A 16,374-nucleotide genomic window follows, 5' to 3' on the forward strand; every position below is an offset into this window, starting at 1 on the left:
AAAAAAAAAAGAAAATTGTCCTTTTAACCTGATCTTAATATACACATTATATTTCCCTCTCAAGCAATGCTCGTCAATGTAAAAATGGAATATATAAAAACATGCATTTGAAAATAATCTGCTAGCAGAATTGAATCTAAAACATGTAAAGATATATGGCAACTTTTTAATGGTAAAATGACAAAAAAAAAAATCCAAGCAAAACATGGGCAAAGAATCTGAATAGACGGTTTTCCCAAGAAGAAATACTGATGACAAATAAGCACATAAGAAATACTGATGACCAGTCACAGGCCATTAGGAACATGCAAGGCAAAAACACAAAGGTAGACATTTCATACCCACTAGAACAGCAATAATAGAAAAGACAGATAATAAGTATTGATGACAAGGTGGAGGATTTGGAAAGTTATTTTTCAAAAAGTAAAGAGAAAAAGCAATGGGCCCAAACTGACTCACAGGTTCATGTTAATTCCTATAAAAAACCTCAGTGATGTAATTTTAGGCATACACAGGCTATTCTAAATTTTTATGGAAAGGCATGCATAGCCTAGAAGAATTAAAACAATATTATAAGAAAGGAACAAAAAGGAATGAATTCATCCACCTGATATTAAGGCCTATGGTGTAGCTGCAGTAATCCAGATAATATGGTCCGAGTAAAAAGACACAGAGAAACACGACGGAGAAGCCAGAAAGGTGCAGAAGTGATTAAACTGAGGACGTCTTTTCAACCATGGTGCTAGAGTGTTGGATGCATATAGGAAAAAAATTAAACACTGACCTGAACTTCACATCTTATACAGAAGCAAGTCAAAAGGGATCATAAACGTAAATGTAAAATTATAAAACTATTAGAAAAAATATAGAAGAAAATCTGTAGGATCTAGAACTAGACATAGAGTTCTTTGATTTGGTACCAAAAGAAAAAATCCATAAATAAAAAAATGGTCAATCAAATCACACTGATACTAAAACATTTTCTGTGTTAAGAAACTTTGTTGGAATGAAAAGACAAGATAAAAAAAAAGTAGGTGAAAATATTTGCAAGCCACATAGTCGACAAAGGATTAGTATCTGGAATATATAATTAACTCTCAAAAATCACTATTAGAAAATGGATAAGACATTTCCCTGAAGAGCATACATGGAGGGCAAATAACCACATGAAAAGGTGTTTAATGTCAGTAATCATTAGGGAATTGCAAATTAAAACTAAAATGAAATATTAGTGCATATCTTTCGGAATGGCTAATCCAAAAAATAGTGATGACATCAAATACATCAAATACAAGAATTAGGAGAATTTGGAGAAATAGGGTTATTCTCATGCATTGCTGGTGGGAATGTGGACATGATACACCCAGTCTTTAACATACGCTTATGGCACTACACACGTAACTACCATAGGACCCAGCAATTGTATTTCAGGCCTTTTATCTGAACAAGTGTGATATGAGGAGCTGACTTAGAGAAATGATGACGCTGGGACAGAGGCTGCTTTTGTCGGCCATGCCCATTTCTCCCGTACACCTTAAATTCAATTCAGCCTGCATAGTTTTTCTTTGAATAGTTTAAACAAAAATATATGGATGCAGGAGAATGAGAAAGAAGGAGAGTGAGCTTTATCTGAGATTGTGAAGTGAATTTCAGTTCAGCAAATAAAATATTGCATATGGAATACATCGAATTGCATATCACTATGAATGGATGTAAAGACGGTATTGTTCTTTGGAAAAGCAATGCTTTGTGTTAGAATTTTTGTAAACAACATGCATAAGGTTAAATGTATAAGACTTTTAACTGCAAAGGATATTGCATATTAACCTTTAGCTATTGAAATTTGCTAGTATGCACATAAAACATAATTTTATTAATTACTACAATTATATTTTAATCATCTTAGGAGGGATTTGACTGGGGAAACATATTTTAACGGCATTTTTCCGGAAGGCACAAAATGCTGTTTTCTAAATTGCTCCTCAAACATAAGAGACCCTCCAGTTTTAAAATGCAATAGGCAAAGTTTAGGGAATTGATTCATATTTGGTCAAGACATTTTTTACCGTGATGATTCTTTTGTGTATATTTGGCTTGAATTTCCATTTCAGAACAAGAAACATTTCTTTTTTATGTTTTCGTAGGGTTTGTTCCAAATAGGTCAGCTCCGTTAAGTGCCTCTGTTAGTCTTATAAAAACACTTTTCTAACAATATAGTTTGGGGGTTAAACATGACCGTGGAAGAGTTTCAATACTTACACATTGTATTTATGAAGTAACATTCGTACCAATAATCCAAACAATAGAAAATCAGGTAACCACTGCTCACCCACTCAGCCATCATTACCTCCCCTATCTGCTTGTTTATTAATTACTTGTGATTGCATATTTCCTTTCTCTGTCGCCACATCCTGAATGCGTAAGAGACCGTTAACACACAATCTTTTCTTTACAAACTGCTCATGTGAAGCAGACGATCCTTTCTGTTTATTAAACTCCGTAAGATTTGCCCGGCTCAGAACACACGGAATGGAAGGAGTTACTTTCAAGAGTGTTTTCAAAGGCAGCAGGGCTGAAAGGGCCGAGCAGCAGCCTGGGGAGGAAAGCACCATGAGTTCCACTGTCATCTTGACCCTGACGACCCCTTCGTTTCACTTCCCTGAGCTGCAAAAACACAGAGAGCTGTGTGACCCTTGTTCACCCGGGGACATGAAAAGGAAATCATGCAACAAAAACAAGCTGGAGGTCAGACACGGCAGTGAAATCTCATGGAAAGAGGCGAGTGGAGAATCAGAGGACTTGGACACTGTTTTCTGCTAATCAGGACTGTGGGACCACAGACAAGTCACACTTTCATTTCTTTATCACCAAATGGCTGTAATGACTATTCAAATGTGAATGTGCAAGTTTTTTTTTTTTAAAGGAATACTTCTAATAGTACTATAAAATCTAAATCAAAGCCAGATTAGTAATGTATTCTTCTAATCACCAAATAACAGAATAAGGGCTGCTTTTTTATAATTTGAATAAGAAGAGAATAATTTTTTACTCTCCAGGAAAGTTTCCTTTAGTCCAAGAAGTTTTAATTTTGCTCAAAAGGAAAACAGATTACCTAAATAAATAAATAAAAGCTTCTTAAAAGTCATTAATTCTTAAAGATTACATAACCTTTAAAAACAAGGTTGTGATGATATATTAAAGTGAATCAGAATTTAATGGAGGAATTCATCAGTGCTTTTAGAAAGAGAGGAAATGTTGACCCAGTTATGATTGGAACTTCAGGAAAGACAAACAGAACATATTTCATGCTGTGTTTCTGGTGAAGGTATTTAAAGCTTGTAGTAATTATGTTGAAACTTTGAAAAATAAATCAGAGCAGAATTTTTAAAAGATGCCACTAAAGAAAAGGCAACGATTACTTTTATTCCAAAAATAGTTATTAGCCAATATTAGAAACTTCCTTTGCCATTTCAAACTCAGGTTTTGAATGGCTCTTTAACAAATTAGCCATTTAAAACATAGGCTATTCTTGTATGTGCTGGCAATTCCAACAGATAACTAATAAGCCCGATAATAGTTAAGAACCGTATCTAAAAATGTTTAAAAACACAACACAAATGCTTTCAACTTATCTTCCACTTTTCTTGATCAAAGATTACAAAATGCCATTTCTTTCTAACATTAATGATATTATCAGAAACATCATCTTGTTGGAATCTCGTAACTACTTAAGGAAGACATTGAGGCTTTAACAGTTTTAATTTGGATGATGTTCATATCATACAAGTATATGACACAAAATCATTTCTAGGAAGAGTTTAAGTGAGTTTGAATCAAAGCAGAGCTGAAAAAGAAGTAACTCAGTTTTGTTCATACTGTCTAAAAGCTGATATTATAGTTCTCTTTTTCAGTCTAAGCTGTTCACTCTTTCATAGAAAATGAAATTATGCAGAAATCGCACAAAACATTAGTCCAGCACACTGAAATGGAATCTACTAATTTCACCAACTGATGTTGCTAAAAACATGTCAGGAGACAGATAATTTTGCAAAACTTGTGAAAATATACAGGACTTAAGGACCTGGATACACATTCTGCTACTCAACAGCGAGTAATTTACAAAAGATAAAGTCTATCTTTCATTATTGATCAGTAATTTCACTTGTGAACTTTATTTGCTCCTGTAACCATCATCAGTTCTATAAATTCTTATCAGAAACAGAACCTAAATGTCCCAAATTCCCTACCACCCTCCAGTTTGATAATTTTATAGTGGTAAAATTTTGTTGTGTATTTCTTACATTGAGACTGAGATAGATATTTTTCCTAAATGAGGAAAACCACCCTCAACCACCATTATCAAAGACTGGATGCTTTGCAAATTAGTTTTGTTGCAGACTTGATACCACGTTCTAATGAGTTAACTAAATTACAGTGCTAATTAATTAACTAAAATTACAGTGTTTACATGTAACACACATGTACTGTGGAATCATAATTTTAATGACAGATAACTTTGTTTTGATCACAAATAACATCACTTCTCGAAAGTTAAAACAAGTAAGATCTCCATGCCATTCACACACAAATTTGCAGTATGTATATTTTCCAAGCTCAGTCTACAGTTCCAGGTATATTTCTTAGATCTTAATACCAGTGCAATAGGCCTTTTCTTATTTCCAAATCCATTTAGTTGTGCAATTGAGGAGTCATCACATAATCTCTTCAATCAGAGTCATTAAGCCACTGTAATTTGGCTTATAATATAATGATATGCTAAAAGACAAATATCAAAAGAAAAATCTAACTGAATTTGATAAATGCTTTCTAAATGATATAATTAAAATCATGTGTTTGTGGACTGACATCTGTATTTAGCAGTATCTGTCTATGTGAAAAGCTATTGCCAACAACAAGATACAGAAAATTTCATTGAAGATCTGCGTTAACAGACGAACATTTGCAATCCATTTTCAAGACAGAACACTAATTTTGAACCTCAACCAAATGAAATGGTGGTCTTCTCCTCCCCTCAAATTCAATTCTTCTGATTAGTAAATCTATAATACATTTTTTTTGGCTAATTATATTGTTAATTTTATCAATAAGAAATTTATTGAATTTATCTCTTATTGTTATAAAAATTCTTATATACTATCCTGAATATTTTATTTTGTCCAGCAAAGTCTTAAACATTTATGATCTGGCCCTTTACAAAAACTGGTGGCTTGGTGCCTGTAGCTCAAGGGGCTAAGTTGACAGCCACATACACCTGAGCTGGCGGGTTCGAATCCAGCCTGGGCCTGCCAAACAACAATGACGGCAGGCCAAACAACAATGCCAACCAAAAAATAGCTGGGCATTGTGGTGGGCACTTGTAGTCCCAGCCACTTGGGAGGCTGAGGCAAGAGAATCACTTAAGCCCAGGAGGTGGAGGTTGATGTGAGTTGTGATGCCACAGCACTCTACACAGGGCAACAGCTTGAGGGTCTGTCTCCAAAAAAAAAAAAAAACCATTTGGTGACCTCTGTTCTTGTTTCTTTGTATAAGTTTTCTTTCCTGTATTATATCATATCACTTAAAAACATATGATTAATATCATTGCATTTTTATTCTCAAGCAAAATGTTGTAGCCGTGTGGTAATCCATTGACACAACTAAACTCATTTCAGCACTGAAAAAGTACTATAAATTGAACTGAAAAAAATCCAAGGAAATAAGGGACCTGTTATAGATTTTATTTATTTCAGAAGAGAGTGAGGAGGAGAAAAAAAGAGAGTGCTAGAAAAAAGTATAAAAACATGGTCTAAAGATATTATGAATTTAAGGAAATTTGCCTCAGTGCATGAGGGAAAGGATAAAAGTACTAAAAAGAAAGGATAAGATAGCAAAGGTATTTAACTAGAAATGTTAATGATACAGAGGGTAGAATCATCAAATTTTTGAATTTAAATGTTTTAGAGCAGGGATGTCCAACCTTTTGACTTTTCTGGGCCACATTGGAAGAAGAATTGCCCTGGGCCACACGTTAAATACAGAAGCACTAGTGAAAGATGATAAGCAAAAAAAAGACAGTCCACGCATGTTATCACAAGTTTGGGGGGTTAACTGTGATAATAATCAAAATAATAAATAATAATCAAAAAAGTCCTCACATAATAATCCTAATTATGCCACAGCCTGTTAAGAGAGTCTGAACCAACTTTGCAATCACTAATGTAGAAAATTTATGTATTTGAATAATACAATGTCTTTGGGCTTTTTGATATTTTTTATTATAAAGGCAAAAGAAAAGTGGGCAACATAAAACTATTGGAATATTTGATATAGTATTTGATAAATTAATGCCGCAGTATCTGGTTTAATGGAAGTAGTTGCCATTTTTAGTAAGTTCTCAAGGTAGTCATCAGATCTTTTTGGTTTTAAGTTTATTCTTAAGTGTGTTTCATTTTTAAAAATAATTGCTCGCAAATGTAGGTGCTGCCAGAAAGCAACAACATGAATAAGGCATGAATATGAAGCGAAGAATATTTGTCTCTAGGGAGAAAGGATCAGTAAGTTCAGTGAAGAGACATGATCAAATTTTTCTTTAACTTGAATGTCAGATTGTACTCTTTGCATTGCACTTGAAAATTGGCAGGTAACATGTTTATGTAAACTGAAAGCAGATGGGCAAAATTCACGAAAATATTGATTATTTTGCCAGAAATCTGGAAATCTGTTTTCAAATTCTCATATCAAGTTGAAAAGTAAGGCTGTATATTTTTCACTGTTCCTAGGATCGTGTTTAGCCCACTTGTCAAAATGCATAGAAGTGTTTGCCTTAGTCTGAGTTCTCCATAATCTCAGTTTCATTTGGAACGCTGTTATGGGTGAAATGTTGCATTGATAAGTTGGTTTTCACCTTGAAGACGTTGTGTTTGACTCACTTAAATGAGAGGTGAAATCCACTAAAAATGCTAAATCTATAAGCCAGTTTTCATCAAGTTCTGGCACAAATTTGGTTTTTGATACCATGAACAACTTGATAACATGTCACAAATCATAAAATCTTTTCAACATGTGGCCTCAACTTAGCCATCTTACTTCTACAATGTAAATGATGCCACCAGAGTCAGCATCAACACTTGTATGGAATTCCTGGAATGGTGATGATTCAGTCCCTTGGCCCTTATGAAATTCACAGTCCTGATGGTGAGTTGCATGAGTCTATCAATTTTTGAAGCTTTTGTGCATTAACTTTCTTGATGTACTATTCAATGACACTTCATCAAACGTGAGTTTTGGCTGGCAATTGTATCCTCTTATCTTAATTTTACCAGTCCTTCCCTTTTACTTACTATTGCCAGGACACCACTGGTAACTGTACCAGATATGTTGACAGTGGGCCAAGAAGATTGCTTTAACATATTTTTTACTGTTCATATGAATCTCTTGATTTAGTTGTGTCTGTTAATGGCACTAAGAAGTCATTTCTTTAGTGACATGATACTGATCATCAATACCTCTAGTAAAAATCACAAGTTGAATTAGATCTGTAGCCTCATTGTTCTTGTCCATAGCCAAAGCATAAAATTTAATACTAGCATCTTTACCCTTTAAGCTTCTTTTGATGGATTTTTCCAATTTCTTCAATTTTTCTGGCTATAGTATGGTCAGACAAACTGATCTTAGAAATATCTCCCTTTTTTAAAGACAAAGAATAAAAGAAAATTTCATGCTTCCCATACATCGCTGAATAAACTCATCATCAGTAAATGTTGCCATTAAATATATTCCATCACAATTAAATGTTTAAATCCATCACAATGAAAATTTTTTAAAAAATTATAATTGCTTGGCTAAAGCAAAAGTAGTAACAATGTATTATGAAGAATTTATCACATAAAAACACTTCAAGAAAGATTTAACAACATATGAGAGAAACTCAAACATCGAAAACAAAACACTGAATGATGAAACTAAAGATGTCCTAAATAGGTAGAGAGAAATACCATCTTTATGTATTAGAAGATCAAATCTCATTAATTTTCCCAAATTAATATATAGACCCAATATTATCCAAATAAAATCTAACAAGATGACCTGGAGTATGAGGAAGAAATTGAAAAGATTCTAAAATTTATATTAAGATGGAAAGGACATAGAGTAGCTAAAATATTTTTCTTTTTTCTTTTTTTTTGCAGTTTTTGGCTGGGGCTGGGTTTGTACCTCCGGCATATGGGGCCAACGCCCTACTCCTTTGAGCCACAGGTGCTGCCCGCTAAAATAATTTTTTACAAAACAAAACAAAATTGGAAGACTTATAAGCTATCTGATTTCAGGATTTTCTATAAGCTAGAAAATATATTCTATAGTTAGAATTGTATATATAGAATTGTATATAGTTAAAATTCTATAGTTAGAATTGTATCAAGAGTAAATAGAAAGTCTAAAAATATATTGACATACACAACCAATTGACTTTCAAGAAAGATATCAAGGTCATTCAGTAGGGAAAAAATTGTCTTTTCAACAGTGTTGAAACAACTAGATGAACAGTTTAGGATAACTTATTCTCAGTATTCACCTCATACCATACAGAAAAGTGAACTTAAAATGGATTACAGACAAAAACATAAAAAGGCTTCATCAAAATTAAAATCATTTGCTTCTATTTAATGGCCATTATATTAGGGTGTATGGCACACCTCTTGAGGGTGGGAAATGATTATAAGAGGGACTCTGCCTACCTAACAAATATAAACATTGTAATCTAACTCTTTGTACCCTCAAATTAACCTGAAACAATTTTTTTTAAAGTAAAAGAAAAAAAAGAATATGCTTTCAAAAATTAAAATAATTTGCTCTTAAAAAGACACCATTATAAAAATATAAGGAAAGCCATTAGGCTAGGAGAAAAATATATACTACATATATCTAGCAAGTCACATGTATCTAGAATATATAAAGAGCATTTATAATCCAATTCAATATTTAAAAGGCAAGGATTTAAATAGATAGTTCATAAAGATACATAAATGGCCAAATAAACACATGGAAATGCAAATTGAAACTCTAATGAGGTATCATTACACATTCTATAAAATTGACAAAATAAGGCAGATGCCATGGTCTGAATGTGTGAGTCCATTCCCATGAAGCTGTAGCACAGGCAAAACTAATCTATAGTGACAGCAAAGCAGGCCAGGGACATTCTGGGGTTAGCAGAGGGTGGGGAGGAAGGAGAATGATGTTCTAGATCTTGATAAGATTGGTGTCTGCACAGGTATATATTCTTGTCAAAACTGATAAAACTTGAACACTTAATATAGGTGCAATTTATTGTATATTAATTGTTCCTCAATAAGATGTATTAAAACACCAAAACGCATACTCAACAATGCAGAACTAGAAAGCCAGTAACAAGTTTTCTTGGTCAGAGTTGGAAAATCATGTCGTGTTTTCAGAATGACTTCCAGTTCCCTCTTATAAAACGTTTGAGTTTCAATTGTTTGTTTTCTCTTCTTTTCCAGAGGCTTAAATGGTTTTTATTCCTCACCTTAAAGGTAAATGAACATCAGGGATGCAGACTCATTGCTCTCAGTTGGTCTGTAGTGTCTTCTCCTGTAGCGTTGGCTGAGGAAGGTTTGAAGATAAAAAGTCCCCACCTCCCAAGGAAATAGTATTTATAGTTATGGGAACTAATTACCAACACAACTGGTTTGAAACCTGTCCAGTCCGCCAGTGACACTTATGAAGCAATGGTAACAAGTGAACACAGAATGGGTTCTGCATCTAACTAATCAGTGACAATTCACCCCAGTGAACACATTTCTGCAACCAACAATACATAACGGGCTCTAGCACAGGCATCTCCCCACTCTGCTTGTATCAGCAACATAAAGCACGCTTCTGAGACTGACTTCAACCCACTTCTGCCTCTAGCTCCAGCATAACCCAAAGCAGTCTTTCTCGACACCGTCAATTCCTTTGTTCTAGAAGACTAGGCCTTATCAACAGAGATCTCCTTTACTTATGCCATCATTTTGGCTCTTAGGTTGCAGACACTGAGTGCACTTATCATTTGGCAATTCCCAGATCCTCTTTTCCAAGATGGAGAAAATGAGGCTGAAAAAATGGAAAGATTTTGTTTTTAGCATTTCTGATGACCACGTTAACTAATACAATCTAGGAGGAATGAAATAGATGACAGTGTCTTAAGACACTTCTCCTCATCCCATTACTCTCTGCATAAAGTATTCATAAGATTTTGTAATGTAGGACTCAGAAATTTTCACAGGACCACTATGGAAATTGCCAACTGCCTCAAAGTCTTCCAGGGCCTGCCTCACTCCTTGTCCTGCAGCAGAAGAGCACACTTTCAAATGGTAAACTGGGGAAGATAGTTGGATAACTGGTTTTTGCTGATTAAGTATGTGGAGTAAATTCCAATGCTGATCTCAGGGAATATGGTAATTAATAACTACCCAATAATTATGAATTTCTCAGTGATCATTCTACCTTGGTTTTAGACGTCAATTCATGTGGTACAACTGTCACCCCTGCTGAATAAGTTGAGAGTGAGAAATGAAAATCGGATATGATTTTTGTGTGTAAATATGGGAATTGTGATCTTCAATGCCAGACCATCGAAAAGCTGGAGAATAGGGGATTTTTAGATCTCTTAAGAATTTCCTTCTTCCAAAAACCACTTGATTTCCATAGACTGGGATATTTTGAAAATATCATCTGTGGTTTAAAATAAAATCTCAGGGTTTACAAGTCTGGTTAAACCACTAAGTTTTGTCTTAGATAGAATTTCTCCTAACCCCAAGATTTGTATTGCTTTTACCTGAAATCATACTGAGAAAAGTCAAAGTTGCCCACGGGTAGAAAAAAAGAGAAAAACAAGTGAGGTTTATCACATAACCGTGCAGGCAGCCAGTCACCCTGGGTGCTGGATCTGCCCCGCACCTAGGAACAGTCTGCAGAAAGGTTGATGAGCCACTGTTACTGTTTGAGCCAGTTTCTCCCCAGAGATTTGGGCATTCACACCCCATCCTCATGGGGAAGGCATGGGGATGTCTGCGTATTTGCGGAAAGTGTGACCGTTTTGGGAAATACCATTGTGGGAAAATGCTGGTTACAATTGCTAAAGTGCAGTTTCCTCATATTAAATCAAAGCAATCTCTGTCGCCTTCCCCCGATCATTTTATTTTTTGCTTCCTTCCGCCCCATTTTTAGAGCCCCATCAAGCTCTATTTTCCTTTAGTTTTTTTTTTTTTTTTTTACTATTGATCACTAAGATACCTCAGTTTAAATAGAATAAAGGAACTTTTTGCTATTTCTCTCAATAAGTATAGCTAAATAGCTTAGACGCCACACCCAAAACAAAGTAAGAAGGCTCTCGGAAGTGGAGAGATGAACATGGACTGGCTAAGGGCTCTGGACGCAGGCAGTGATGCTACGGCGAGATCCCACGCTTTCTTTCTGCCTCATATCCCGGATCTGGTGCTACAGAAACCAGCAATCAGGAAATGCTAATAGGCACAGACAATAAAGTTTCAACAAAATCCTGTTTTTCTCTACCCAAGGACCAGAAAAGGAGCAGCCTCAACAATAACAGCTTAATTTCAAAGAATAGTAGCAGAAAAAACTGCGACAAACACAGAGAAGAAGGTCTGACTTCCAACCCTGGTCCAGCTCCAAGGCACTGTGCATGGCCCACTGCTGCTGGGCAGTGTCAGGGAAGGCTGAGTGGGGAGCTGAGAAGCCCACCCAACTCTGAGAGTATCAGTGGCAAACACATGGGGAGCCGAAACGTCCTCCCCCACACTGTGGGAAGAAAGCAGCCGTCCCCTTCCACCCTTCGGTGGTGCCAGAGGAAGCCTAGGAGAGTCGGCAGTGCCCTCCCTGCTCACAGAGGTGTGTGGCCACCCCCACGCCTGCCCCGTGGTACCATGAAGGTCACAAGAAGGCATTCTAGCCAGAACGGTGTCAGTCTGCATAGAATAGGAAGCCTGAAATCTCACCCCTACCCAGACGTAATGACACCCTCTCGTTCAACATGATGTTACAGAGGCCTAGCAGGGAACCTGGGGGTCCTGTTCTCACCTGGCAAGAATGCAAAAGATCCTCCCACATCAGACAGCATCAGAGGAGATCTCCTAAAACAGATTCGTGTAAGCTGCGGTTTCATAGCATAACAAAATGTCCAGGATACAATCACAAATCACACCTTGTACCAAGAAACAGGAAAAATTCCAACATCAATGGAAAAAGAGAATTGATAGATGCCAACCTCAAGGTGGCACAGATTTGTACATATCTGACAAGGAATTTGATAATTATTGTTTTTATCAGGTTTACTGTAAATGCTGCTTTCTCATTGATGTGGGGCAGCTCAATTAAAATGAATCTAACTAAATATACTTCTCACTTAACGAACTTTACTTATGAGAATGGTCACCAGGCACAATAACCATAAAGAAATTAATTACAATAATTGATGACAGCTTTTATGAAATGAGACTGGACTATAGTTTAAAACTTTAAGAATTAAGCTAGCAAAATACACATGTCGCACTTTACACAAATTATTGTGACATATGAGTTATGGGCGGGGTTCATCTGTCCATAAACACTTGTTTGCATGTTTCACCAGCCTTCCCCAACCCTGTACATATGCTCTGCAATCATTCACAAGAGCCTAGATACAAACTTGCTTATAAATTAGAATTATTCGAATATTGCCAAACATAATTACGGCTATTATCCGTGAAAATGGAACCTAGCGAAGACAAGACACCATCAAACTTTAAGTGACATAGTTAATTTTGCATTTCCTCTGAGCTGCTTTCCTTTCTTAGAAAGTTCTTGGTGTCTAGTTCCTTAAAAATCAAGCCCAGAATGATTTTATTGAATTTGATACTCTTTAAGATATCATTTCATTTCAATACTACTTTTCTCTTTTTTAGCCAACTTTTATTGAGTCTTTATTTATGAGATAATGGCATGATTCAAAAGCTATGCAAACCTTTTATAGATGTTTTTCCCTCTGAGATAAGACTATAAAAGTTCTTGTAAACCTCTCTTCTCTTAAAAGCAAGATTTGGCAGACTCCAGTGGGGTTTCAAAACCATTAGATATCCTCAATGGCACGGCACTTGCCTTGACATATTTTTCACCTGGTTTGTATTTTCAAGAGAAAAAATGGTACGTGGCATCCATTTAATCAAATGTAAGAGGATGAATTTATCACCTTCTACTGTTACTGGTTTTATTTGGATGCATGTGAATCTCAGGGATGTATCTTATTAGGAAAAAGGGTGTTTTCACTTTTATATTAAAATAATGGAAGGAACCCTTTTTCTTCTTGCGTGGAAGCTCCTACATATAAGGAATTATGTCTTGTCTTAAAAAATAAATAAAACCTGGGAGGCTGAGCCAAGAGAATCGCTTAAGCCCAAGAGTTTGAGGTTGCTATGAGCTGTGATGCCAGGGCACTCAACCGAGGGCAACATAGTGAGACTCTGTCTCAAATAAATAAATAAATAAATAAAATCATCTGACTATGTTATAAACAAGAGTTCTTGAGAATTTCCCCAAATACGGAAAATGCAATTTTTCTGTCCTGGATTCTATGGTGCTGTACAGTTTGTCTGAGAGAGAGCACAACAGATTATAATTCCTTCCAAATTAGTAAACCTCAAAAATGTAGGAAGCAGAAAATTACTTGCAAGCAAAATGAAACTAGTGTTTATAGTAATTAAGAGATGAGGAATTTGGAAGAAGACTATTTTTAGGAGAGAGTTCTAAATTACTTAATCAGATAACAACTCTGTTGCAGAAACTTTCAAAAACAGTACGTGCTGAGCCGGCCATCTTCCACTCCTGATACCCGACACATCGACTCTTTTGACTCTAGAGTTTCAACAGATACATGAGACGCAAACGCTTCAGTTTTTCGCATGCTGTATTTTCCTTTCTGCTTAAATTATAAATTGTATATGATTTGGAAACATAGTACTGATACTCTTAAAGCTTTTAAAATTAAATTTGAGATATGGTTAAACTCTCCTTTAGTAGATAAACTCTAGAAATATTAGCACAAAGATAATCTCAATTTTATAACGCATTTTTCTGAGGATTAGGATACTGTCATATTTCTATATAGTACTCTGGGAAGTAGCACGTCCAGATGTCAATTTTAATTCCTCTCTGATTGGTTGTGCAGAAAAACAAACTCTGGATAAAAGGTTCAGAACATCACAAGGGTAGTATGAAATGACAGGATTTCTACAGAAATGCCTAAGGGATAACAGCTGTTAAGGTTCTAATAATGTCAGGCCCACTTGGGAATGAGATACGTTTCCTCTAGATAACATCTAGAATCTGTTACCTATAATAAACTCGGATAGTCACAGGGTTATAAAAAGTATCTGGAATTGGCTTGTGTGATGAGTTCTGTAATGTCACCTTAACAGCTTTTAAGAATCCTTTTTTTCAGACACACTGGAAAATTTTTATGGGAGTTAAATAACATTAGAAAAACCAAAGTCAAAGCAGAAATCCGTCTAGAGTAGATTTACATTCTACCTTACAGTTTACAATGCCTTGTGGACGCAACCTCAACCGAGGGCCTGTTTATTCCTGCCCAATCAGGTTAGAGGGATACAATTCTATGTCTTAGATGATTCAGCAATACTTGAAAATCATCTTGGTTCTAACCATGCAAACACTATCTGAAATCAATTTTTAAGCAACCATCGATTTTTTTTTTCCCTAGGGAATGAATTGTTTGGAGACAGCTCATCTCTTTTATTTAAAAGAAAAAAAATTCTCCAATGGAGGATTTTCACAGACTAAAACTGAGAATTCTGACACTTGCACTACATAAATGTATCTAAATATTTCAAGAGACTGTTTCAAAAACTAAACATTAGCTATGTTCCTGTTTCTGTGATGTAAGCAACTCTATGCATCTATATGTAAAATTTCTACCCAAGGCTTCTCTTGTTCGATAAATCAGTAAATTCCAAATCTTGCAAAACCTCTTGCTTTCACTCAGGAAAAAGAAAGCAATCCCACTTACCTTGTGCCGGTGGTTATCAATTGATTGCTTCACAGCTTGAAATCCGTCCTGCATTGCTCTGCTTGTGATGCTGGAGCTGAACCCTGCAAATAACTGCTCCCTTGTCGGATGCCCGGTGTTGAGAGTTGTCAGCAGATGGCTCTAGAGAACCCTGCAGGGAAAGGGGCTGTTTCCAGCCTGTTTTTCCCTCCTTGCTCCTGTGGTGCACGGCATCTAGCAGTGCCTGGGAAATGCGGGAGGGCTGCCCTCAGTGAGCTCTGCTGCGTGGGACTTCAGCGGGCAGCTTCCTGGCAGATGTCATAAAGCAACACTTCCCTGTGGACAGTTTCCCAAGCACCCTAAAAGGCAGCTTCTTAGCAATTTCTGCGAACAATGGACCTCTAAGAAATTCTTCACTATCCAATGGGAACATAGCCATGACCCTCGGCTCATCAATGGCAGAGAGGGTGCCTCACCCTGTATTTGCTGTTCTAGTGTTGTGCAGAGTTCTTGTTTTCACCTTGATAGGTAGTGTAGGTGGGTTAGGTAGCTAGCTAGATAGGAACAGGGTGGCTGACGGGTATAATTAATTAGGCTATTTGGACTGGTCTGGGTCAGGCTGACTTGGGCTATTATGGGAATGAGGTGAATTAAGACCTTGCAGGTGGGTCGTTTTCAAGACCCTGCAGGTGGGCTGTATTGAGAACAGAAGTTAGTTAAAGCTCTGGGAGACTGCCAAGAAGCAGCTGATGTTCCTCAAAGTTTTCTATAAAACCCAGAGGCTGTGGTGTCCACGGAGCCTGCAGTCAGCGAGGCAGGGCCTGGCTTTCTGGGCAGGTCATTAATAAATAATTTATTTTTCTTACTAAAACCTTACTTGTTTTCTTCAATTATTTTGGTGGCTACCTCGAGCCACCTTGCTGCTCTAACAGACTGGTCATAGTTATAATTGTATTATGTAGTTCTATAAATTAAACTTTCTTCGTCAAAATTACAATGTGGTTCCCATTTCCTCATCGATCCCTGAGTAATTTATACTACCAAATAGTCTAAAAGTAATAGCCAACAATAGCCAACAATACAACTTTGTTTCACAATCATGATATAATAATGTAAGAAATCTAAAACATCACAAAATATTGTCCCACAGCTTCTCTTTAAACAGACATTTTTGAAGTATCCACTTACAAGCAATATAAATATGCCACTTAATAGAATACATATTATCAAACTAATATGTTTGGTTCACCTCTAACATCTGAAAGGAAATTTTCCCCAGGAGATATACCACTGGGATATCTACATAGGTATGAATAAAA

The sequence above is a fragment of the Otolemur garnettii genome, unplaced genomic scaffold, assembly GCF_000181295.1.
Source record: "Otolemur garnettii isolate 467f Iridium unplaced genomic scaffold, OtoGar3 scaffold00009, whole genome shotgun sequence".
In the NCBI taxonomy this organism is placed as follows: domain Eukaryota; kingdom Metazoa; phylum Chordata; class Mammalia; order Primates; family Galagidae; genus Otolemur; species Otolemur garnettii.